This window comes from Cydia splendana, chromosome 16, assembly GCF_910591565.1.
Source record: "Cydia splendana chromosome 16, ilCydSple1.2, whole genome shotgun sequence".
NCBI lineage: Eukaryota > Metazoa > Arthropoda > Insecta > Lepidoptera > Tortricidae > Cydia > Cydia splendana.
Genome location: NC_085975.1, coordinates 10,837,663 through 10,862,090, shown reverse-complemented (window position 1 = coordinate 10,862,090; position 24,428 = coordinate 10,837,663). Strand labels below are relative to the sequence as shown.

General features: G+C 36.4%; 1 protein-coding gene and 1 long non-coding RNA gene across 2 annotated transcripts in view; one reads left to right on the top strand and one right to left on the bottom strand.

Annotated features, from left to right (window-relative positions):
- LOC134798273 (uncharacterized) overlaps positions 1 to 18,896 on the top strand; it is a 683,132-nt gene extending 664,236 nt beyond the window's left edge. Inside the window, exon 3 of the long non-coding RNA XR_010145169.1 lies at positions 18,788 to 18,896. This is a non-coding gene — a long non-coding RNA (uncharacterized LOC134798273). The remainder of the gene's footprint in view (positions 1 to 18,787) is intronic.
- LOC134798250 (high affinity cAMP-specific and IBMX-insensitive 3',5'-cyclic phosphodiesterase 8) overlaps positions 1 to 24,428 on the bottom strand; it is a 205,699-nt gene that overhangs the window by 153,706 nt on the left and 27,565 nt on the right. The gene's annotated exons all lie outside the window — the stretch shown is intronic.

The following is a 24,428-nucleotide window of genomic DNA, read 5'->3' as shown; positions in this document are numbered from 1 at the left end:
ACTCTGACAATAAACATCTGACAGAAGGCATGAAACCGGGGCGGTGCCACAGAATACATAATAGTACTAAGGCACCGTACAGAAAGGACACTTCCTACAAAACCGAAGTTTGACAGCGGTTCAGGGTCGAATCATGCTATCCCTTTCTAACGTATAGCACTGTCCCTTTCGGCTATTTAGGGTTGTCAAAATTCAAGAGATTATCTTATCTGTGGTCGTGCACGCAAAAGGACATCAAGTGGTACCAACCCTAATAATTGCTCGGAGCAATGCCGAGCCGAACGGAGCCCAGTTTACCCGAAGTGGAGTGTCTCCCCACTGGCGGTGCGCGGCGTTTAGGTGCTCGTGGTACCTACGTTGCATCTCTGAAAATGACACGCGAACTGACTCTATGTATTTATTTGTATTTACTGTGACTGTGACTATGTATTTATTTTGCCGCCAAGTCTCTCAACAAAGTGAGCACATGGAAAATATTTTCATCTTTATCGGGGCTAATAGTGAACTGTTTATCGAACATACGTCAGCGACGCACACGAGACTGGAGGTCGGTTGATAAGCATGCCGCCGACGCGAGGTAACATTTACTATATTATACACGTGAAAGTTTGGATGTTTGTTACACGAGCAAGCAAAACGGCAGAATAGTTATATGTGATACTTGGCTTATAGATAACGTATAACTGTTCCAAAGCATTTATTCGTAAATTGGTATTGTATGTAATTAGTTTGATACTAATCTGACTGTTAAGTATGATACTTACATTAGGTACCTACTATACTCATTGTAGGTGCCAGGTGCCCTAATCAACACATGAGTGTTTTGACTTTTGCTATGCTTTAGCATTTATCAATCCTGTATATTCAAATTGAGCACGTCAATATTAAAGCACATGGCTTTAATAAATTCCAACGAGTTTGTCTGTACTTAGATACAAAAGGTTAAGATTTGTCCAATATTAGGTCACATACCTATTGCAACCATACGTATACTTGCATTTTAAGAAGGCTCATTTAGACGGCGGGATTCCCATGCGATTTTAGTTACATTGCGGTTTAGAGCATTTAGTAACTGGAGACGCCTTGGCTGTCATTTTCTGTACAAAACAGTCTACCGATTTTTGCGGGGGAGGGGCACATCAAATGTATGGCTATTTGTAAATGATTTGTACGTACCGTACAAATAGCCATGTCAGATAATAAACGTCAGTCCATACAAAAGTTTCCATAATTGTGAAAGGTTTTCGGCAGAGGTACCCCTCTGCCTTATAGGCCAAGAAAGGTACGCTCGGCTAGTATGGCGGAATGGAAATAATTAGTAATAGCTGAAATTTTCGGTGTATGGGACAGATAATAAATCTAGTGATTACGTCGACACATAATCCAAATAAATATATTACATTTAGGTATTTAAAAAAAAATGTAAAAATATAAAAAATCACAGAAAGTTTGTAAAAAATATTAATAACATTTTTTAAATTTATACTCATAGAGAAATATTTGCTTTATGACATTAAGCATGAATCACACAAAAAATAATTCTGTATCCTACATTTAAAGTAAGTAACCTACGGTTATTATTAAATTCAGTATATTTCCGTCCTCAAAAATGGTAATAAGCTATTTTTTCTCTCATTATTTCCAAATTACAATAAGTACAAGCGTTGCAATTTAATCGTACACTAAATAATACCGTATGGGAGGTTTTATGGGGTTGTGCATTAATTGCCTGGTTAAAAATGGTAATAGATCAATATCATATGGGATTTTTATTATGAGTTCTCCTTCATCGAATACTGTAAAAATCGGCTTGAAATATGATTCGTAACACAAAAAACCATCAAAAACGTTATCGTTGCTTTAAAGTTGCCGCGCACGAGCCAGCGAGCTAACGCGATTGGACGTTGCATGGAGCGGGGCGACGGAACGATGAAACTTCCATCGCCCCGAGCGCGAATATTTAAAAAAGTATTTAGTATATTTACTATTTACTCGGTCAAAACATATGTACCAGTGAACGTAAAAAATATGGGAGACTAGATTCGAACTAATTATCAGCTTTAATCTGGGCAAGAGTGCTGTAACTAAGAAAGTAAATTTTACGTAATTGCAGGCTTTCCCTCTTTGCGTGCGCGTTAAATTTAATACAATAATAGGCCAATTATATAGGGCTATTATACTGACACACACCCAATTTGATAGCAGAAAAAGACGCGAAATTAAAATTTTCTTAGGGAAATCAAATCTTTGCGCCTATAAGTTTAAACTTTAGGTTTCAATAGCGGTCATTTAAGTACCACCCCTCACCACTAAAATGTAATTATCAAAAACGACAGTTGCTAATGTTCCCCAAAGTAAGCATTTCTAGTTAATGCTGCAATACAGTGGTACCGGGCACCTTGCGACGCAAGGCCGAGCAGGAATCGCAAACCTTAAAATATTTGCACTAATTAATTGAGTTAGGATTTTGTTAGTACTCTTTAATTGAATAGCAAAAAATATAAGTTATGCATTAGAAATACCGTTTTTATTCGATTTTTAATTAAGTAATTATTGTTAAACTTATTTTTACCGTGTGGTGTCGGTTAAAATTTCACTAGTAACATCATTTGGCGACTAGGGCAATAAAAGTCGACACCACAACCAACAAATTAATAAACAACAATAACCAACAAATTAACAAACAACAAAAATTTGCAGTAATATTCCAAAACTCGACTGAACGCAAGCGCACCGAACCGTGTCGCTCCCCTGACGCGACTCAGTGTCATAAAACGTAAGGCCGTGGTATTAACGACAGCGGATAGCTGAGCGGCGAGCGGTGACTGCAGGCGGCAATAAGGTGTTCAGTTAATGTTTTTATAATTTGAAATGACTTCGTTTCCATGTAGAAATAACCAAACAGACTTTAGAAGCATTTAATATTTTATTTGTGGCCGTATAAATTATGTTTTATTGGTAAATTAACTACAATTATTCATATTTGTGGATAAAACAATATACATACTATAATTAATACTAAATTAACATTAAATAAATACATTATTTATGACATAAAATACATTGCGCGTATTTAACTACTTAGCACTGTTTAATTACGATACTTGCAAGCAAGTAGTAAAGTATATGGCTCCATCCTATCCTGTACCACGTAATACAAGCGATAACATTTTTGCGACAGTTTTGTATAGATAATGGATTTGTCGCTAGAAAATTACGATATCGAGATAAAAGTCAGGTCTCTGAGCGCTATTGAAACCTAACGCTATACATGTTTTAAATTTGCCGCGCTTTTTCTAGTCAAGCTGAATGTGTTTCACTATAGAATAGTAATCGAATTGGTTCAGATTTAACGTTTAATGCATATAAATAACATAATTAGTAAATAACATAATTAGTAAATAACATAATTTTGGACTAAGTACATTATACATACCTACATGACATCAGGCTATGGTTTGGCGCACCGTGACCCTGAACGGCGCGGTAATGTGTTACGGCTGTTAAGTGAAGTCCAGACGGGATGATCAAATCGACCGATTTGATCAGAAATGAAATTGGGGTCAATCTCCAAATTAAGCAACAATTAAACAACTGTACCGATATTTGGAACCTCAGAATAATATACCCGGCCGGATACCGGATAGTAACTTTGCTTGATTTCAGAGTAAACAAATTGGATTTAAGAAACAGTCACGGTCATATTGTACATTACTCGTTTATTATTTCAAAACAATTTAAACATCCACTCACTTGCACGCGTAGGTACCTACTCATTTCGAACATAGAAATGAGTCCGCGCCAATGTTCACCACGAAACAGGTTAAAACCTGCACAATGCGCACCTAAAAACCGAAATGTAGGTATTGTTAAATTTAGTTTGTAGTTAATTAGTTTTTTGGTGTAAGTGTATGAACCAAGGTCTGAAATAAATGATTTTTTATTTTTTTTATTGTTCCGCCGGCCGAAGATTCGGTGGTCGGATACCGAATATTTGGCCGACGGTCGGGCCGAATATCCGGTATCCGACCAAACAACTATCCATTGCATTTCTAATTGAGAGTGGCAACACTATCGTAGGTCGTATTGCCTTTTCTAGCATATACGTCCCTCGCTCCTACACTCCCACCACACAGGCAGGTTGCTTTGTCAGTTATACAAGGCAAATTTTCAAGTCATTGGCATGCTGTTTTTCCATCTGGAAGGTCGTGAAGCTAAACTGCTGGTGAGTTTTTGAATTTGTACCTCAGTTTAGCTGACTATATTGAAATAGTTATTTATTTTACAAGGGGGCAAAGTTGTTGTTTAACCGCTCGTGCTAATATTGATACTTGAGCAAGTAAAACATTCGAAACATGGAATCTTGAGCGTTGCGAGGGTTTCAAAGCACGAGGGTTAAACAAAATTTGCCCCAAGTGAAACACAAAATGTTTCACCACACCAACCCGAAGCAAATATTAAATGTAAAAATATCATACAAAATCAAATACAAATGAATTTTATTAAATATTTATGATTTAAAAGTCAATTCTACCAGCAAACATAAGAAAACAACTCAAAATTTGCATTTGATTCCTTTGCCTCACTTGTGAATAAAATGAAACTTTGCTCTCAGTCTTTGAAGTGCAAAGTAAGCCTTTCCAAGCTGGTGTGAAATAAATAATTAAATTTTTCACGCCACTGTTCGGAAATGTGGCAATAGATGGTCTAAAACCAAGCTGGAAAGTAGGCAATAGCTGTAGCACTTGAACCACCACTACTACACTCGCGTGCAAAAGTATTGCATCACTTTGCATTTTTTCGTCCGCACCCAATATCTTTGTAATTCTATACCCGATTCTGAAAATTTTGGTATCAACTGAAAGCTTATAATGTAACGCATTAGAAAAATGGTAAATTCAATGAAATTTCGAATCTGAAGACTATAAAAAATCATAAAACTGAAAGTAGTCGCATAATGCTCCAAAAATAAATCCGGAAACTTGAGAATAAAAGTCATTTTTTTAATACAATATCGTTTATTATTATTAAATTAATACTTGGTATTGCCACCTACAGGCCTCCTTTCACAAACCAAGTGGTTTTTCATAGACGTAATTAATTTTCTAATGTGATCATGAGGAATAGCGTCCCACTCCTCCAGCAAGGCTCCCTTCAACTCCTCAACATTGACCAGGGCAGGATTCCGCTTTCGAACCCTCCTTTTTAGGTAGTCCCACACGTGTTCAATGGGGTTAAGGTCCGGGCTCATCGCTGGCCAGTCCATTGTGTCGATGCCCACTTCGAGAAGGTAGGCTGCGGTGGCCCTAGCGGTATGAGACGGGACATTATCCTGCATTAGGATGAACCCCTCATCAAAAATACCGGCATAAGGAACAACATGTTCCTCCAGGATATCAGTGATGTACTTGGCAGCGGTCAATCCACTGTCACGGCCCCCGCCAGGCACGAAAACCAGTTCTGTCAGCCCGTCGTAGGAAATGCCGCCCCAGAACATTACGGATCCACCGCCATAGGCGACCCTTTCGGAGAAGAAACATTGAGCGAACTGTTCTTCTGGCCTTCTGTAGACTCTTCCTTTTCGGTCACATCCATTCAAACACATTCTGCACTCTTTCAAGAAGAGAACTGGGGTTCATTGCTCAATGGTCCAGTCCTTGTGATTTTCAGTAAACTCTCTTTAGGCTGTACGGTGTCGCGCCAGCAATCTGGGCACCGCTGCGGGCCTCCTGGGTGTCAAGTTCGCTTTCTTAAGTCTTCTTCTTATTGTCTACTCACTGGCAGCCACTCCTCGTACCTCACGCAGACGCTGCTGGATGGCAATGCTGGTCTGGTGTCGATCTCGGAGAGATGTTGTGACAAAGAAGCGGTCGTCCCTCTCTGATGTACACTCTCTGCGGCCGCTTCTTGGTCTTGAAGTAAAGGATCCAGTCCCCTGGAACCTCTGGTAAACTCTGCAAACTGCAGATTGGCTTAAATTCAGCTCGGCAGCTACTGAACGTTGGCTACGCCCCGCTTGCAGGGGCTGGATGGTTTGGCGGACTTCAGCTTCAGTGGTTTCCATTTTTCCAGGTCTTTTTCACGGGAAAATACGCGGAGATAAGTAACGATCGACTTCTGATAAGTGACTGATAACAACCCCTTCTCTACCCCCGTTTTATAAGGGTCAAGGGTAACGCAACTCGTGCGCGTGATAACGTGACACCGCTCACAAATCGGGAAAATGCCGATAATTTGAAAAATACTGGGCCGATTTCCATGTTTTTTTACTTTTCGTAAAGCTAAAACTTCAAGGAACATGATTACATTAAAATAATTTAGAGAAATTAACCAGTTTACAAATATATTGGATGCGGACGAAAAAATGCAAAGTGATGCAATACTTTTGCACGCGAGTGTACAATGTTTCATTATTATCATCATCTGTCATTGGTGACAGTTCGCTACAGCAATGAGTATAATTTAAAACATAAAAATCAATAAAAGGTCTTTTTTGGCGCAACTTTTTCCTTCAAAAATAAATTTAGGTTATTTATAGGACCAGGCGTTTTTTACTTTTGTAGCTGTTTGTGTTTTTTTTAGCAAAAACGCTTCTAAGTTTAGAGTCCGTTAAGCGTTTCTTATACTATAAAATATAAGAAACGCGTATCTACGCTCGCTATAAAAATGAGTTCTTCTAGTGAAGAAAATGATATTCTTACGCTGACGCCTACCGAAATTCAAGAGACAGCACAGGCAGTGGCTAGTAATTTGCTACCAGAGAAATCGCGGGCTAGTACTTATAGTTATCCAAATGTTTCCTTATTTCCTCGCAGTAGTCGTGAAAAGCACTATGTAATGCCTCGGCCGGAAACGCTAAAGATGGAGTCGTATTATTCGAGGGCCTCCACCAACGTGTCGGCCCTCAAACTCACTCGTCCATCTTTTAGCGGTTTTCCGTCCTCTCCTACAATGTACTATAGTTGTCCGTTAAATTATCTAGCAAATAAAAACGATCCGGAATAGTGATGTGAAAGTGCAAGAGGATATTAGAAAGAGAGATGCCTAAGAGTAGCATACCATAATGAATACATGTGTCTTAGCTGTATATTGTATTGTTATAAATAATGTTAAAAATGCTTTATGTTGTTAATGTGTTCCAAATTGTGCTGCTTTGGCATTAGCTGTAAGGTGCAATTTGTTATTTGAATTAATAAATAAATACAATAAATGTTAATTTTACAAAATGTACCTATCAAATTGTATACTTTACTAAATATCTCTCTCCTCACAGGTGTTACAATAAAGGGTGTACGTACTACATTATTAATTAAACACTCATAATATAATTATATTACATACACATAATAAGTATATCATAGGATATGTATAATCACATTGGTTTGGCGTCTTCCCACCACCAGGCGATAACAAACATGTTTCAATATTATTCTTAGGTTCCGAATATCGGTACAGCTGTTTAATGACAGCATTTACACAAAAATAAAACGCTAATTAAATAACTTATCATATTCGGAACTACAGATGCAACGGATAGTTGTTTGGCCGCATACAGGATACGGGAGGTACGGCCTGACCATAGGCCGAATATTCAGTATTCAGCCGCCGAATATTCGGCCGGCGGAAATATTCAGGTTTTTCAGGTGCGCATTGTGGAAGTTTTGGCCTGTTTCGTAATGAACTTTCGCGCGGTATATAGGTCTATCACTAGGTACGAAATTAGTGCGCGAGCTAGTGAATGGAACGTTTAAATTGTTTTAAAATAATAATCGAGTACGATTATATTCCGATATCAAGCATAGTTATTTAGTACCCTTATTTTAGTATCCGGTATCCGTCCGGATATTAAAATAAGGGCGAGATAGGATACCGGATAGTAACCGAATATCCGGTGCATCTCTATTCGGAACCTAAATTTTTAATCCTGCATGGTGCAAATATGTATAATATTGAGACAATGACTTGAAAATTTGTCTTGTATAACTGACAAAGCAACCTGCCTGTGTGGTAGGAGTGTGGGGTAGAGAGGGAGGTATATGCTAGAAAAAGACAATACGACCTAGGGGCTGTCCATACATGACGTCATCTATTTTTGACGATTTTTGTCCCCCCCCCCCCCCCATAAAATCATCAAAAAATCATGTTTCGAATGACACCGTTTCCACCTGCGTCATGCTACCATCATCCGATGTCCAGACCCCCCCCCCCCCAAATTTGAAATGACTTAAATTTATGAATAGCCCCCTACGACAGTGTTGCCACTCTCAATATTATTTATTCTTAGGTTCCGAATATGGTAAGTTATTTAATTAGCGTTTTATTTTTGTGTAAAACGCTGTCATTTTAAAGCCGTACTTTTCGCCTTATTGCAAAGGAGTAAGGTGCAAAAGTGTAAACATATATTTCACGTCGACTCTTATTATACTATGTTATACTTATTATGGAACTTACTATGTTATACTTATTATGGAACGTAAACTATGAATTGAAAGAGCACGAAATAGTCAATATAATACGTTTGTTGAAAAAAAAAGTCTACAGACGCTTAGGCGCGAAGGGTTATTGTCTCATAGAAAATTTGAATTGCGCGCCTTTTTCTACTGACAAAGTTGTTGGATAGACGTTAATATCAAATTAAAGAGTGGGCCTACACACTTCGCTGTGACAGAATGTGAAAGTGTCACCAAAACTGTCAAATGACTACGATAATAAGTATTCCTTTTATAATGCCACTCCACACTATGCCATTCTGAAATTAAATAAGAACGATAGATAGTCATGCGCAATTTTTATTTTTGTAGTGGGTCATAATTGACGTATATAATTACGAATATAATTTGAACATCAACCAATAATATTGGATATGATATCAGTTATTTTTAATCAGCTATCATTCACGCGCGCGTTCATTTTGCTCAGACTTGGCCGCACAAATATTTGGTGCGAGCGAGACGCCCGCGCACGTTCGAATTGGCCTGTCACTTGTAGCAACTTGTAGGTAAGTACATACTTACCTACATACTATCCACGCGTCCTTGGCACGAACTCCCGCCACCGCCCGCATTGAAACTGTCCCCGCGCGCCGCAAGGAAATGTAATCCTTAGCATTAGCGCAAAGAGTTCAAATTTGGTAGTTTCATTTAGCGAATTTGATAAAATGCACATATTTATTACATTGACCATATTTTTGTGTGATTATGTATTGAATATCACTTTGAACGTTATCAGAACAAAGTCTGCAAGAAATTATATCTATAACCATTTTTTCTAGCATGTTTAAGGCGTAAATATATATACAAGTGTTACAAATCATATTGATGTCGGATTCTCGGATAAATAGCTTAATGAGGTAGTTTTATGGTAATTCAATCAAAGACCTAATTATTACTTTTTTTTTATATCAAGTTACGACGTATATCCGTGAGGCCCCGCCATTTATTGAATTAGTTATTTTCCGTGTTAATATTTTGACTGATTCCATTGTCGACTCATTATAAATATTATTTTCGTCACGTTTACGAACTAAAAATACTATTACTATTTTTAACAAACAAGAACGGCTCTTTTTTTTAACTATTTTTTTTACCTACTTCCGGACAGAAAGTTTTTTGGATTCGAAAATAAAGTATCTTAAAATGATCTAAAGAACAGGAATAAAAAAAAAAATGCCTATAACTAATTAATGTTTAACGTAAGCGTATCTTTACTGGAGTATTAAGCTCTTAATGGCGACTCCGTTTATTAAAATGCTCTAAGCATTGCGGACTATTGAGGTTACATCCAATTCAGCTGACCGATCAAATACCGCATGTAATGAAACTCTCCTGCGAGTTCTCGCAACGCCGTCTTAATGCGCCTTTAGTAATTCTTACCCACTATATTATGTCTCTGTCGTAGTCAGATCGTATAATCCGCCGTATTACAACACGGCTAGCCGTTTTCAAAAACAGGGGCGTTTTGAAATGCGGCGGTTCGACGATTAGCCGGATTGTCATTGCGATACGTTCTTCAATAAGGCGGCCTACGTTTAGCCGCATCGTACTACTATTTTAGATTGTAGGGTGACCAGTTCTTTCGGTCGCCTACGTAACCGGAGTTTGACAATGTTTGCAATTTAATTTATTTTTACCATGGTCCCACCATGGTTACAGGAAATGTTTTGGAAAAGAAACACATGTAGTGCACATGTGTTTCTTTTCCAAAACATTTCCTTCACAACTTAAATAGACGGAGCCCCGCAAGCGGGGCTCCTATTTCTGGGCGGTTTGCCCTTCGGGCATCTGAAGCTACCTAACGAACCTAACCTACTTACCTACCTACGCTTTTTTCCCCAAAGTGTAATGTTTTCACGGACGTCTCACTAAATCAATAGGTAGATAGGTTAGGTTCGTTAGGTAGCTTCAGATGCCCGTAGGGCAAACCGCTCAGAAATAGGAGCCCCGCGAAGCGCCACGGGTGTTAAAAATGGGAACTAAAAACTGTCAAACCGGCGGCTGTATTACAGCTAGCCGTGTTGAAGAACGTATGGCGCCGAATACATTAAGGCGGATTCTCATTCAGCCACATTCAATCCGGCTAATCGTTAAACCGCCGCATTTCAAAACGCCCCTGTTTTTGATAACGGCTAGCCGTAATGTAATACGGCGGATTATACGATCCGACTGCGACATCTCTATAACATAATATGTCTTTCAACTCTCTGGAAATCAAAGAAGCCTTAAACCACCACAATCTTAATGATACAATGATCCCAACAAAGAAACTGCTTTTGTGGAAAGAGAGCATGCTCTTTTTGGTGGCTTAAATTATTTTGATGGTGGAGGTAGTAACGACGAGTAGGATGACGCTTCCTTGCTTGATGTGTTAAGTTTAAGGAGATAATTATATTAATTAATTAGTGTTGGTTTCTGTAGCCAAATAAAGCAAGTGAGATATTTTGAGGATTGGGTGAAAAATCTTAGTCATAATGTGTTGTCTACATACAATAGTTTAGATTACATTTTATAATATGTAGGTATGTAAGTTTTAAAGTATGTTTCCATAGAAATCCTTAACTGCCTGATTAATATTTACTTGGATTAAAAAGTGGAATTTTCGGGACATTATTTATTTACCGTATTATAGAATTTATTTTATTTGAATTAACCACTCGCAGTCAGAGAATCAAATGGCAATCCTTCAAACTGTATTCATTAGCTTTGGCGCGTAAGATTCAATTATGCTAATCTGTTCGTGATTTCACGTGAAAACTGAATTAGGACTAGCCTTGTTTGCATGCCAATGCTATTATACTATTAGTGCATTCCCCTATGGATTACGGATTCCTAAAGGAGACCTCACGTGTATTTTTCTACAGTGAACGAAACTAAGAAAAAATACCTACCACATGAGTAATTGATAATAAGTATAATATGTAATTATATCATCACATTCATTGTTGTGCTTGGTAGTTATTGAAATGTAAATTTAGTACTATAAATTTAGCATAATATTAATACGCATGTATCCAATTTACATTTTGTTACCTCGCCTTGAAATAAAGAAATAAATAAATAAATAACGTAAATAGAAAAATAAACAAGATTTATTATATACAATACTTTTGTACGGATTTATCATAAAATTAGGTCGAATGAAAAAAAAATCAACAAAATACACGCGAGGCTATGTGGGGCCTCCCCCTCCCCCAGGTAGCCAAAAACCTCACCAAATATCACCAAGGGGGAGGGAGGAGTTAAAAAGAAGCCGAAAACACCTCGCGCGATTTGTGCACAGCCCCTAAGCTATACATAATTATAGTTGTGTATAGCCCGGTACGGTACATAATGTATACGTTTTAAATCCCCACATTTACTATTTTGGTAAAAAGTATTGAAACGCGTTTTCTCCAAACTTTCCAAAATTCAGCTCTTATCACGACACTGTAGGTACTTGTATTTAATGGTCATTTGGCAAAGGTGGGTAGCATCATACTCGCATACAATAAACCAGTCTCAGCTCGGTGCCCGTGTTTGATTCACGACTCCCAACTGCGTACCTTGACAGACACATTGTCGTTTCGCTTCTCTGAAGAATTTATTTTCGCTTTATTCTATTTTTATTATTCTATTTATATATGCTCCTAAGACCAACCTTACAAAAAAAAATGGCCAGTTTAATTTGAAATCTATACCTACTGAAATAAATATGATAGAATATATTTTATTTTGAAATTGAATGAAAAAAAAAAGAAATGCAACCTAGTACATTAGTACTACAGGTGGGCATTACGATATTTACGAGGATATACCGGGTAACACATATTGTTAGCTACGACGTAGCGCTACAACCGTTGCTGCACAAAAATGCGGCAAAGGCGCAACGCTCCTTTTTATGCCTTACGTGCGTAAAATGTATGAGTATCCATAGTTCCGTTAATAAAATTAATTTGAAACTAGTTTATAGTAAAGTTAATAATATCGCATCGGCAACTATTAGCTGGGAAGCTTGTTAGGCGCCGAGGTTGTCGCCTCGCGCATGGCTAATTAGATTCAGCGCCTAACCTGACTTAACTGCATTATTCACGTCTCGGTACTTACTATCTATAAGTAAGGAAGACGTTGAACTTATTATTTAGTTAAACTTTATTGCACAGTAAAAGGTGTAAAAAGGCGACGTTAATGCCAGAAGACTTTCTCAACCAGTTAACCATTTGGCCTAACATAGATCAAAGAGTAATAGTTGCGGGAAATAATAAAATTACAATGTAAGTATAATTATTGGTGCTCATTTATTTTGTTCTAGAACGAGCATTTATACAAAAGTGCATGGTATAATAATATACTCCGCCTGGTACTCCATTCCCGTCTTTTCTAGGTCACCTAACTGACACGGGCCTACGTCATCATGCGACAGCGCTATATGATAATATGCGATAGCGCTATATATAGCGGCCATGTTGTTGTGACGTAGGCCCGTGTCACTCTGGGAATGGAAGACCATGTTTTATTAGACTATGCAAAAGTGCTCTACTCATAATACATTTCTGTAATTAGTAGTATTAGCTTTTCATTGTGTTTTTCTTCGCGCAACCTATGAGTGAAAGAAAATTTGAAATGTGACAATATTTTAACCTAACTGTTAAAAAAAGTAAGTAAGATTATTCAGAACTTTATATACAGGGTGGAAAGATAAGTCGGGCCCTGGAGGGAATATTTAGTACTCAAGATTTTTTAAGACAAGCCAAATTGAAGAAAAAAAGAAAAATACTTTGAATGTAGTTTTGTTTCTTTTTAAAAATAAAGGAATGTCTCCTTTAAGTAAAATGAGCCAGCTTAAGGATTTAAGGTAGTTTCCCTCCAGGGCCCGACTTATCTTTCCACACTGTAGAATGTCAGATTTTATTTACATAGGTTGTGTTGTACTGCGGCGACCTATATAAAAACTAAAAGGTGTCCGTCAGCGAACTGCGTCATTGATAACAACTGATAAGCTCCAACTCACACACCACGTAATGCAGCATCGAGCCAAATGTCATGTAGCCACAAATATAGGTGTACCATATTGTAACTGTAATGTTAAATTTAGGATAAGCACAGTATAGTCTGATATGATCTTAAGCATAGCGAAATGAGGAACCTTAGAGTGCTCACTCCATAAGTACATAGATAAAAACCCAGCGAAAACCTATTAAGTACGAATAATAAGATTTAAGCTTAATAAGTATAAGATTATATGAGAGTTTAAAACTTATTAATAAAGCATGACTCACGCTAGACCGGGCCGGGGTCGGGCCGGAGCTTCCAGCGCTTCGTTTTCTATGGAAAGCACCACGTGATCACCGATCAGCCGTCACAGAAAATGACATGTCGGACGCCTCGGCCCGGGCACGGGCCGGTCTAGTGTGAGTCATCCTTGGAACTAAAACATTTAATAAACATACATTACATGATCTCAATTATTTATATCCTTTTCGTATGATCCATATCAATAAAATGTCAAATAAACATTTGATACATTTGACACATGCATACATTTGAAAACTGGATAATATCAGACAAAAGTTAACGTAATACAAACACGAAACTTATTTTGTTGTTTATGTTTCCACAGGGAAATAAAGGGAATTCACATTTGTTCAAAGAAAATATGTGGATAAGTAAGGCTGTGGTAAATATAAAAAAATCTCTCTTACTCTTGAACTAAAAATAAGCCAGTTAATTATTAGAAGTTGTGCCGAATCAGATTTCATTTTCGTGGAATCCTTAGAATTTAATAGTGCTAAGTACATAAAGAAAAATATATATCTGTATATACAGGGTGTCCCTACCAGTATGCAAAGTATCATAACAATCGGTGTAGCGGTTACGAAGAAATTAACAAATTACGATTTTTTACTTTGGAGCAACCTGTATGTGCTCTAGCTCCTGAGTTAATAAATAGTATGAAACCTTCTTCGACCGTTTTGATTATCTTTTTTATTTATGACATTAATAAGATTCTGACTTTTGACAAATGTCATCATTGCCGCACATTTTCAAACAAATTGTCAAAAGCACTGCCAATTGATTAATACTCACAGTATGTTTCTTTTTGTTGTCGATTATTGGAAATAACTTTTGTTTGATAATTAATTTTTTTATCTTTTGTTCTAACTAAAAAAATATTACCGTTAGAGCATTTCTGAGAAGTAACCCTACGTGGGATTTCAGGGTTTGTCCAATGGCTAAGGTCATCCTGTATAAATGCATTGTCCTAACTCCTGACTGACCGACTCGACTCATCAACGCAGAGCAAACACAAAAACTAGAAACTTGAATTTTGCATTGAGATATATTTATAATGTGTACCTACAAGAAATAAGAAACTGGTACAATTTGTAGTTTAAGCTAAGAACTTCAAACTTCGTAAAAAAATATTTTACTTATTGTAATCCAAAGGCGTTTTCAAACAATATTTTACAAAGTTAGTGAAAAGGGTGTTGAAAGTTTGTAATGGGAACGAAAGTTTATTGAGTGAGGCTCTAGAAACTTCGTAGAAATAAACAATATTAGCGTTTTAAAAAAAAATATGCCCTTAAAGGAAAAGGGGTTGAACGTTTGTCTTGGGCACAAATATTTTTTCACCACACCAGCTCGGAAAGGCTTACTTTGCACTTCAAAAACTGATAGCAAAGTTGCATTTTATTCACATGTGAGGCAAAGTAATCAAATGCAAATTTTGAGTTGTTTTCTTATGTATTGCTGGTAGAATTGACTTTTAAATGATGATTTTGGATGATAAATATTTAATAACATTAGTTTGGATTTGATTTGGTTTGATTTTGTTTGATATTTTACATTTAATATTTGCTTCGGGTTGGTGTTTAACCCTCGTGCTTTGAAACCCTCGCAACGTTCAAGATTCCATTTTCGAACCACTCGCTACGCTTGTGGTTCAATTTTGGAATCTTTGGCTTGCTCGGGTATGAATATTAGCACGAGCGGTTAAACAACAACTTTGCCCCCTTGGAAAATAAATAACTATTTTTAGGTATAGCTAAACGCTTTTAAAAATCCGTACCCTAAGATGGTTAAAAAAGAGTTACAAGTTTGTATGTATTTTGCTCTTATTTATAGGTGTTGAAAATTTTCTGGAGGTATTTCTGGAGAAACTTACTACTATTATTATGCTAATTTTGAGGTTCATGGCGTGAAACTCATAACTATGCCGTAAGGTCTGTCACGTGTGCCATCGTGATTTCCGTAAATTTATACGTAAACTTTGTAACATGTCAATGTTGTTAAGGCGCGGTGTGTAGTAAAATGCGCTTTTTTGTCACCATATTTACAGACTTTTACAAGGATTTCATGCATTATTTTCTAGTATGTATAAGTTCAGTCCTTGAACTACGTTATTGCTTGTCAGGAGCACGACGGCTCATAATTTTCTCGATAGAATCTTAAGTTGAAAACATGCCTACCACTGTCTTTATTTCCTTATGTTAGAAGTACTACGACGAAAATGTTTATGAAACTTACTTCAGTCGATAGCTTTTAAGTAAATCTTCATTATTGCTTGTCCTTTTATCGAAACGTTAATGTTTTCATTCATCATTTGATGAATTCAACATTTTGCTTACTAAATTACACCCTACGCGGCAATACCTTGCGCCCATTCCTCACGCCAGTACGCCCGTGACCACTGTCGGCGTCGGACCTATGCTAGTTTAGCGGACGTTTCATAAAATGGGTAATCACAGTATAAATATGCAAATATGTTATACACACAATGTTTTTCAACTTGCTTACGAAGAAAAGCAAAATAATTCTTAAATACGGTGACATTTCAGACATTCGTCCGTCATATTGTCATTTTATAACAAGTTGGGCAGCAAAGGCACACACCCATCTAACCAATCCGGAATTCAGTCACGATTGATAAATTGTGTAAACATATTTTAAAAGGCTATAAAATTAATCAAATTGAATAATTTTTAAACATAGATATACAGGATTCAAATATTTTAGACTGGTCATATTTTTCATAATATCGATTTCGACTGGCAAATCGTATTACTTTTTGGCAACCGGGTTTTTTAACCTAATTAGACCCCGCTGAATCCGAATTTGCCGGTTGCTTGATCGAATTCTTGACCGGAAGTGAGATATTTGATATTAAAGGACCCTTTTTTTAGTTTTTCGTAAATAACTCTTAAACGGTGGCGCATAGCAAAACATATTCTATTACATAAGTAATCTGCATAAAATTGCCTACAAGAAAGATTTAGTACATTTTTTTGCTAGGATCAATATTCAAAGAGATATTAACGCGGGAAATTCAATTATAATCACTTCTAAGGTCCCTTTTTTTAGTTTTTCGTAAATAACTCTTAAACGGTGCACATATCAAAAAATGTTGTAAAACGTTAATAATCTACACAAAATGTTGTACAAAAAAGATTCAGTACACTTTTCGCAGGGATCAATATTTAAAAAGATAATAAAGAAGGAAAGTTAATTATAATAAATTCTAAGGTTCCTTGTTTGTATTTTTTCGTTAATAATTTGAAAAGTATGACTCATTGCAAAAAAAATCTTATACCTACATAAATAACAACTTACCCGCTGCTTTGTCTTTTTAGGGTTCCGTACCCAAAGGGTAAAACGGGACCCTATTACTAAGACTTCGCTGTCCGTCCGTCCGTCCGTCCGTCCGTCTACCACCAGGCTGTATCTCACGAACCGTGATAGCTAGACAGTTGAAATTTTCACAGATGATGTATTTCTGTTGCCGCTATAACAACAAATACTAAAAACAGAATAAAATAAAGATTTAAGTGGGGCTCCCATACAGCAAACGTGATTTTTGACCAAAGTTAAGCAACGTCGGGCGTGGTCAGTACTTGGATGGGTGACCGTTTTCTTGTTGCATTTATTTCCGTTTTTTTTTTGCATTATGGTACGGAACCCTTCGTGCGCGAGTCCGACTCGCACTTGCCCGGTTTTATTTATATTGATCCTAGCGAAAAGTGTCCTACATGTTTCTTGTAGGAAATTTTATGTTTATTATTTATGTATAAGATTTTTTTTGCTATGAGTCATACTTTTCAAATTATTAACGAAAAAATAAAAACAAGGAACCTTAGAATTTAATATAATTAACTTTCTCTCTTTATTATCTTTTTAAATATTGATCCCTGCTAAAAGTGTACTGAATCTTTTTTGTACAAAATTTTGTGTAGATTATTAACGTTTAATAAGATTTTTTTATATTGGCCACCATTTACGAGTTATTTACGAAAAACTAAAAAAAGGGACCTCCACCCCCACTCCCCCCTACACCCTCAGCACACCCGCTAAGCTAGAGGACATTAAGCATGGTTATCTGGACACCACAAGGTATAACTGTGCCAATTTTCAAAATTAAACGAATTATTTCCGCAGATTTTTTTTATTTTCTTGAGCTATTAACTAACTCGAATGTCGAAGTAGAAGTGTTTTTTGTCATTACAATCTTTAAATGCTTGACTTTGCTTAGAGTTATAAATTGTTATAATTATTTCTTGTGAAGACAGCTAATTTTATGTACTTATTGGAGCTATGCATAACTCAATAGTCCCACAAATTATCTTAGCTTTGCTAGTATTCTTCCTTATTTTCACTACCTACTTGCCCGAAATTGACTGCTAGAGTTAGACCAAGTCTGCAACGATTTTGATAGCATAGGCAGTGCAAGTATTATTCATAATTTCATAGAAGATTGACGTTTAAAATAACACTTGCACTGCGTGTGCAATCAAAATCGTTGCAGATTTTTCTTGGTTTAGCTCTATTACATTTTTAATGTCTATTAGTAAGTACTATTTTTTGTCTCATAATAATTTGGTATAATTTGATTAGATTCTCAGTTTGTCGCGGTATACACTTATATTGTATATAATTAATAATTATTTACACTCACCGTCTTACCTACCATTTTTAATTTCATTAAGTACTCATCAAAATTCGAAGTTACTAATAAATCTTATTCAATATTAATTGCCGGAAAAAATCCCGGAACTGACAATTCAGAATACCGATGTCGTCAGAATAAGGACGTAGACGTGCTGCGCGGGAATGGTGCGGTGCGCCGCGCGGGGCGCCCGCCTGCCCGTTCTACCACGCGTCTGCTTCACCCCCTTGAAAACGTAAAACTCGAGTATAAGAGCGCCTTAAAGCGCGTCACTCTCAATCCTAGTGTAACCATAGAGAAAAAAATACAGAGACTGCTCACTTCATACATCAGTTTTAGTACCAAAACGACTATTATTTTCGTAGTCGACATCTAGCATCGAGTAGCGGAACTATCAGTACTGCTACTTGACAATAGATGTTGCAACGACCGAAAAGTCTAATGCTCAACAATTTTCAGCTAATAATTTAACCAGATTAACCAGAACTATTTTCAACTCCTTCTGCTTTTAATATTTGTTGTAAATTGTTGTTCACTAGAGAATTCTAGTATCAAGTAGCGGTACTGATAATTCCGCTACTCGAAGCTAGATGTAGACTGTGAAAATAATAGTCGTTTTAGTACCAAAACTGATGTATGGAGTGAGCACCCTATTCTTACTAAATTTGTCTATGGTGTAACCGAACTAAACCAGCACACGTCGGTCCTCGTTTGTTTCTGTTTGCTCCAGGTTTTCGATTAAAGCGGTTTATGTATGTGACGTCATCGTATTTAACGCATGCCCGTGCGAAATAATGCCGCGTATAATTAGATTTAATACGCGTATGCTGGCTGCAGTGCGCAATGCTTGACGCTTGCAAGGTTTATCGGCGTTTGCCATAACATCCCATAATTATTTTTTGGCTATAGTCTGTTTTATTTAACTAGTACTGCCTATAGGAAATAGTATGGACCACTCATTTGTTCCTTGCATAGAAAATATATAGATAGTACATACTTTAGATGTTAAAAAAACACACACTATACCTTTTCTATACACTTACCTATACACTTTTCTGAATAATGGGTTGAATTGAATGCGAACATCATCGATTTTTTGCAAACATGTAGTCGTCTAAACGTCATGAGGTTAAGTTTTCGTATAATACACTTGCTATATTACTTATAAGGCCCTATGCTAACAATATTCCCTTTTTAGGGTTTCGTACCCAAAGGGTAAAATCGGGACCCTATTACTTAGACTCCACTGTCCGTCTGTCCGTCTGTCCCCAGGCTGTATCTCATGAACCGTGATAGCTGGACAGTTGAAATTTTCACAGATGATGTATATATGATATAACAACAAATACTAAAAATTACGGAACCCTCGGTGGGCGAGAGAATTAATTATGATTGTATCTAAATGTGTTCTACAGGACTTTTCATTTATGCTTACCGACATGCATTTAAGTAATTGCCCAGCAGTGGGACACTAAATTATGCTACCGCTAAGCTAAAAAAACCGGCCAAGTGCGAGTCGGACTCGCGTTCCAAGGGTTCCGACACATTAAGTCCGACTCACGCTTGACTGCACGTCTAATAGATTTTCCTGTCATCTATAGGCAAAGAACTATTTGTGTATTTTTTTTCGAAATTTTAGAGTCAGTAGTTTCGGAGATAAAGGGGGATTGGTCATTTTTTGGCTATTTTCTTAAATAACTTCGAACCTATGTATTTTAAAATTAAAAAAATATATATTGGAAATTCTCAAGATGAGCTCTTTCATTTGGTATATAACACAATATAGTTAAAAAAAATTTTTTTTTTAACTTTCTCATTTACCCCCCAAAAGTGGCCCCCATGTTTAATTAAAATCATTTGTTTACGTTACATGTCCATCTTTGGGTCACTAATTTACATATGTGTACCAAATTTCAAATTAATTGGTCCAGTAGTTTCCGAGAAAATAGGCTGTGACAGACGGACAGACAGACAGACGCACGAGTGATCCTATAAGGGTTCCGTTTTTTCCTTTTGAGGTACGGAACCCTAAAAATATATTTACGACTGTGTTCCAAAAGCACTGAATTACATTTTATTTGAAATATTCAAACCTCCAGGAGCTGACATTAATGAGATGAGATTGAGCTAGGTTCATGTATTAGAAAATTCTTCTTCACGGTCCGGGATACTTTCATTAAATATATTTTGAGAAAAATCTCTTCGTACATTTTCCCATTTCAACCGTAATTTAGGAATCCGGCTACCTGTACAAACTTGTTAAGGGAAAATTTCATGTGACCTTTGCAGATTTGAGATTACCTTCCTTTGCTTGTGTTTGACTTACTGTTTTTAGTGTTCCGTACCCTAAGGGTAAAAACGGGACCCTATTACTAAGACTCCGTTGACGTCTGTCCGTCCGTCTGTCTGTCTGTCACAGTTGAAATTTTCACAGATGATGTATTCCTGTTGCCGCTATAACAACAAATAGGGACTCCCTCTGGTCGCATAACAACTTTTGTCATATTTTAAATTGTCATAACACTTTATGCATAAAATTGTAAGTCATAAAAATCTTCAGTCAGAATTATTCCTGAGCATAACTGGGTTTTTGTCATAAATGAGTTGTCATAATTTTTATAGTCATTAATTTAATTCGCATACAATTTTAAGTCATATGCTTGATATCCATAATTGTTTTTCGTTCGAAATATTGCAGTGCATAGTATTAATATAGACATAAAAAGTTAAGTCATATATTTATAGTGGTCATAATATGTTTTTTTCATAAAGTTTCAAAAGTTTCAAAATTTTTGTAACCAAAGCATGAATAATAAATATGTATAGTTGTGAGCAACCTATGAAGCAAATATTACTTAAGTCATAAATATCATAATCGTAACCACACAAAGACCGTATAAAAGAGGAGATCGAAGGAGAGGAGCCCCCTCCAGTAGGAGAAACGGTTTTATAAAAGAAACTAATTAGGCCAAGAAAGGTACGCTCGGCTAGTATGGCGGAATGGAAATAATTAGTAATAGCTGAAATTTTCGGTGTATGGGACAGATAATAAATCTAGTGATTACGTCGACACATAATCCAAATAAATATATTACATTTAGGTATTAAAAAAAAAATGTAAAAATATAAAAAATCACAGAAAGTTTGTAAAAAATATTAATAACATTTTTTAAATTTATACTCATAGAGAAATATTTGCTTTATGACATTAAGCATGAATCACACAAAAAATAATTCTGTATCCTACATTTAAAGTAAGTAACCTACGGTTATTATTAAATTCAGTATATTTCCGTCCTCAAAAATGGTAATAGGCTATTTTTTCTCTCATTATTTCCAAATTACAATAAGTACAAGCGTTGCAATTTAATCGTACACTAAATAATACCGTATGGTAGGTTTTATGGGGTTGTGCATTAATTGCCTGGTTAAAAATGGTAATAGATCAATATCATATGGAATTTTTATTATGAGTTCTCTTTCGTCGAATACTGTAAAAATCGGCTTGAAATATGATTCGTAACACAAATAACCATCAAAAACGTTATCGTTGCTTTAAAGTTGCCGCGCACGAGCCAGCGAGCTAACGCGATTGGTCGTTGCATGGAGCGGGGCGACGGAACGATGAAACTTCCATCGCCCCGAGCGCGAATATTTAAAAAAGTATTTAGTATATTTACTATTTACTCGGTCAAAACATATGTACCAGTGAACGTAAAAAATATGGGAGACTAGATTCGAACTAATTATCAGCTTTAATCTGGGCAAGAGTGCTGTAAATAAGAAAGTAAATTTTACGTAATTGCAGGCTTTCCGTCTTTGCGTGCGCGTTAAATTTAATACAATAATAGGCCAATTATATAGGGCTATTATACTGACACACACCCAATTTGATAGCAGAAAAAGACGCGAAATTAAAATTTTCTTAGGGAAATCAAATCTTCGCGCCTATAAGTTTAAACCATTTAAGGTTTCAATAGAGGTCATTTAAGTACCACCCCTCACCACTAAAATGTAATTATCAAAAACGACAGTTGCTAATGTTCCCCAAAGTAAGCATTTCTAGTTATTGCTGCAATACAGTGGTACCGGGCACCTTGCGACGCAAGGCCGAGCAGGAATCGCAAACCTTAAAATATTTGCACTAATTAATTGAGTTAGGATTTTGTTAGTACTCTTTAATTGAATAGCAAAAAATATAAGTTATGTATTGAAAATACCGTTTTTATTCGATTTTTAATTAACTAATTATTGTTAAACTTATTTTTACCGTGTGGTGTCGGTTAAAATTTCACTAGTAACATCATTTGGCGACTAGGGCAATAAAAGTCGACACCATAACCAACAAATTAACAAACAACAATAACCAACAAATTAACAAACAACAAAAATTTGCAGTAATATTCCAAAACTCGACAGAACGCAAGCGCACCGAACCGTGTCGCTCCCCTGACGCGACTCAGTGTCATAAAACGTAAGGCCGTGGTATTAACGACAGCGGATAGCTGAGCGGCGAGCGGTGACTGCAGGCGGCAATAAGGTGTTCAGTTAATGTTTTTATAATTTGAAATGACTTCGTTTCCATGTAGAAATAACCAAACAGACTTTAGAAGCATTTAATATTTTATTTGTGGCCGTATAAATTATGTTTTATTGGTAAATTAACTACAATTATTCATATTTGTGGATAAAACAATATACATACTATAATTAATACTAAATTAACATTAAATAAATACATTATTTATGACATAAAAATACTAACTACTTAGCACTGCTTAATTACGATACTTGCAAGCAAGTAGTAAAGTATATGGCTCCATCCTATCCTGTACCACGATATAGAAGCGATAACATTTTTGCGACAGTTTTGTATAGATAATGGATTTGTCGCTAGAAAATTACGATATCGAGATAAAAGTCAGGTCTCTGAGCGCTATTAAAACCTTAAATGCCTTTTACTTATACATGTTTTAAATTTGCCGCGCTTTTTCTAGTCAAGCTGAATGTGTTTCACTATAGAATAGTAATCGAATTGGTTCAGATTTAACGTTTAATGCATATAAATAACATAATTAGTAAATAACATAATTTTGGACTAAGTACATTATACATACCTACATGACATCAGGCTATGGTTTGGCGCACCGTGACCCTGAACGGCGCGGTAATGTGTTACGGCTGTTAAGTGAAGTCCAGACGGGATGATCAAATCGACCGATTTGATTAGAAATGAAATTGGGGTCAATCTCCAAATTAAGCAACAATTAAACAACTGTACCCATATTTGGAACCTCAGAATAATATACCCGGCCGGATACCGGATAGTAACTTTGCTTGATTTCAGAGTAAACAAATTGGATTTAAGAAACAGTCACGGTCATATTGTACATTACTCGTTTATTATTTCAAAACAATTTAAACATCCACTCACTTGCACGCGTAGGTACCTACTCATTTCGAACATAGAAATGAGTCCGCGCCAACGTTCACCACGAAACAGGTTAAAACCTGCACAATGCGCACCTAAAAACCGAAATGTAGGTATTGTTAAATTTAGTTTGTAGTTAATTAGTTTTTTGGTGTAAGTGTATGAACCAAGGTCTGAAATAAATGATTTTTTATTTTTTTTATTGTTCCGCCGGCCGAAGATTCGGCGGTCGGATACCGAATATTTGGCCGACGGTCAGGCCGAATATCCGGTATCCGACCAAACAACTATCCATTGCATTTATTGAGAGTGGCAACACTATCGTAGGTCGTATTGCCCTTTTCTAGCACATACGTCCCTCGCTCCTACACTCCCACCACACAGGCAGGTTGCTTTGTCAGTTATACAAGGCAAATTTTCAAGTCATTGGCTTGCTGTTTTTCCATCTGGAAGGTCGTGAAGCTAAACTGCTGGTGAGTTTTTGAATTTGTACCTCAGTTTAGCTGACTATATTGAAATAGTTATTTATTTTACAAGGGGGCAAAGTTGTTGTTTAACCGCTCGTGCTAATATTGATACTTGAGCA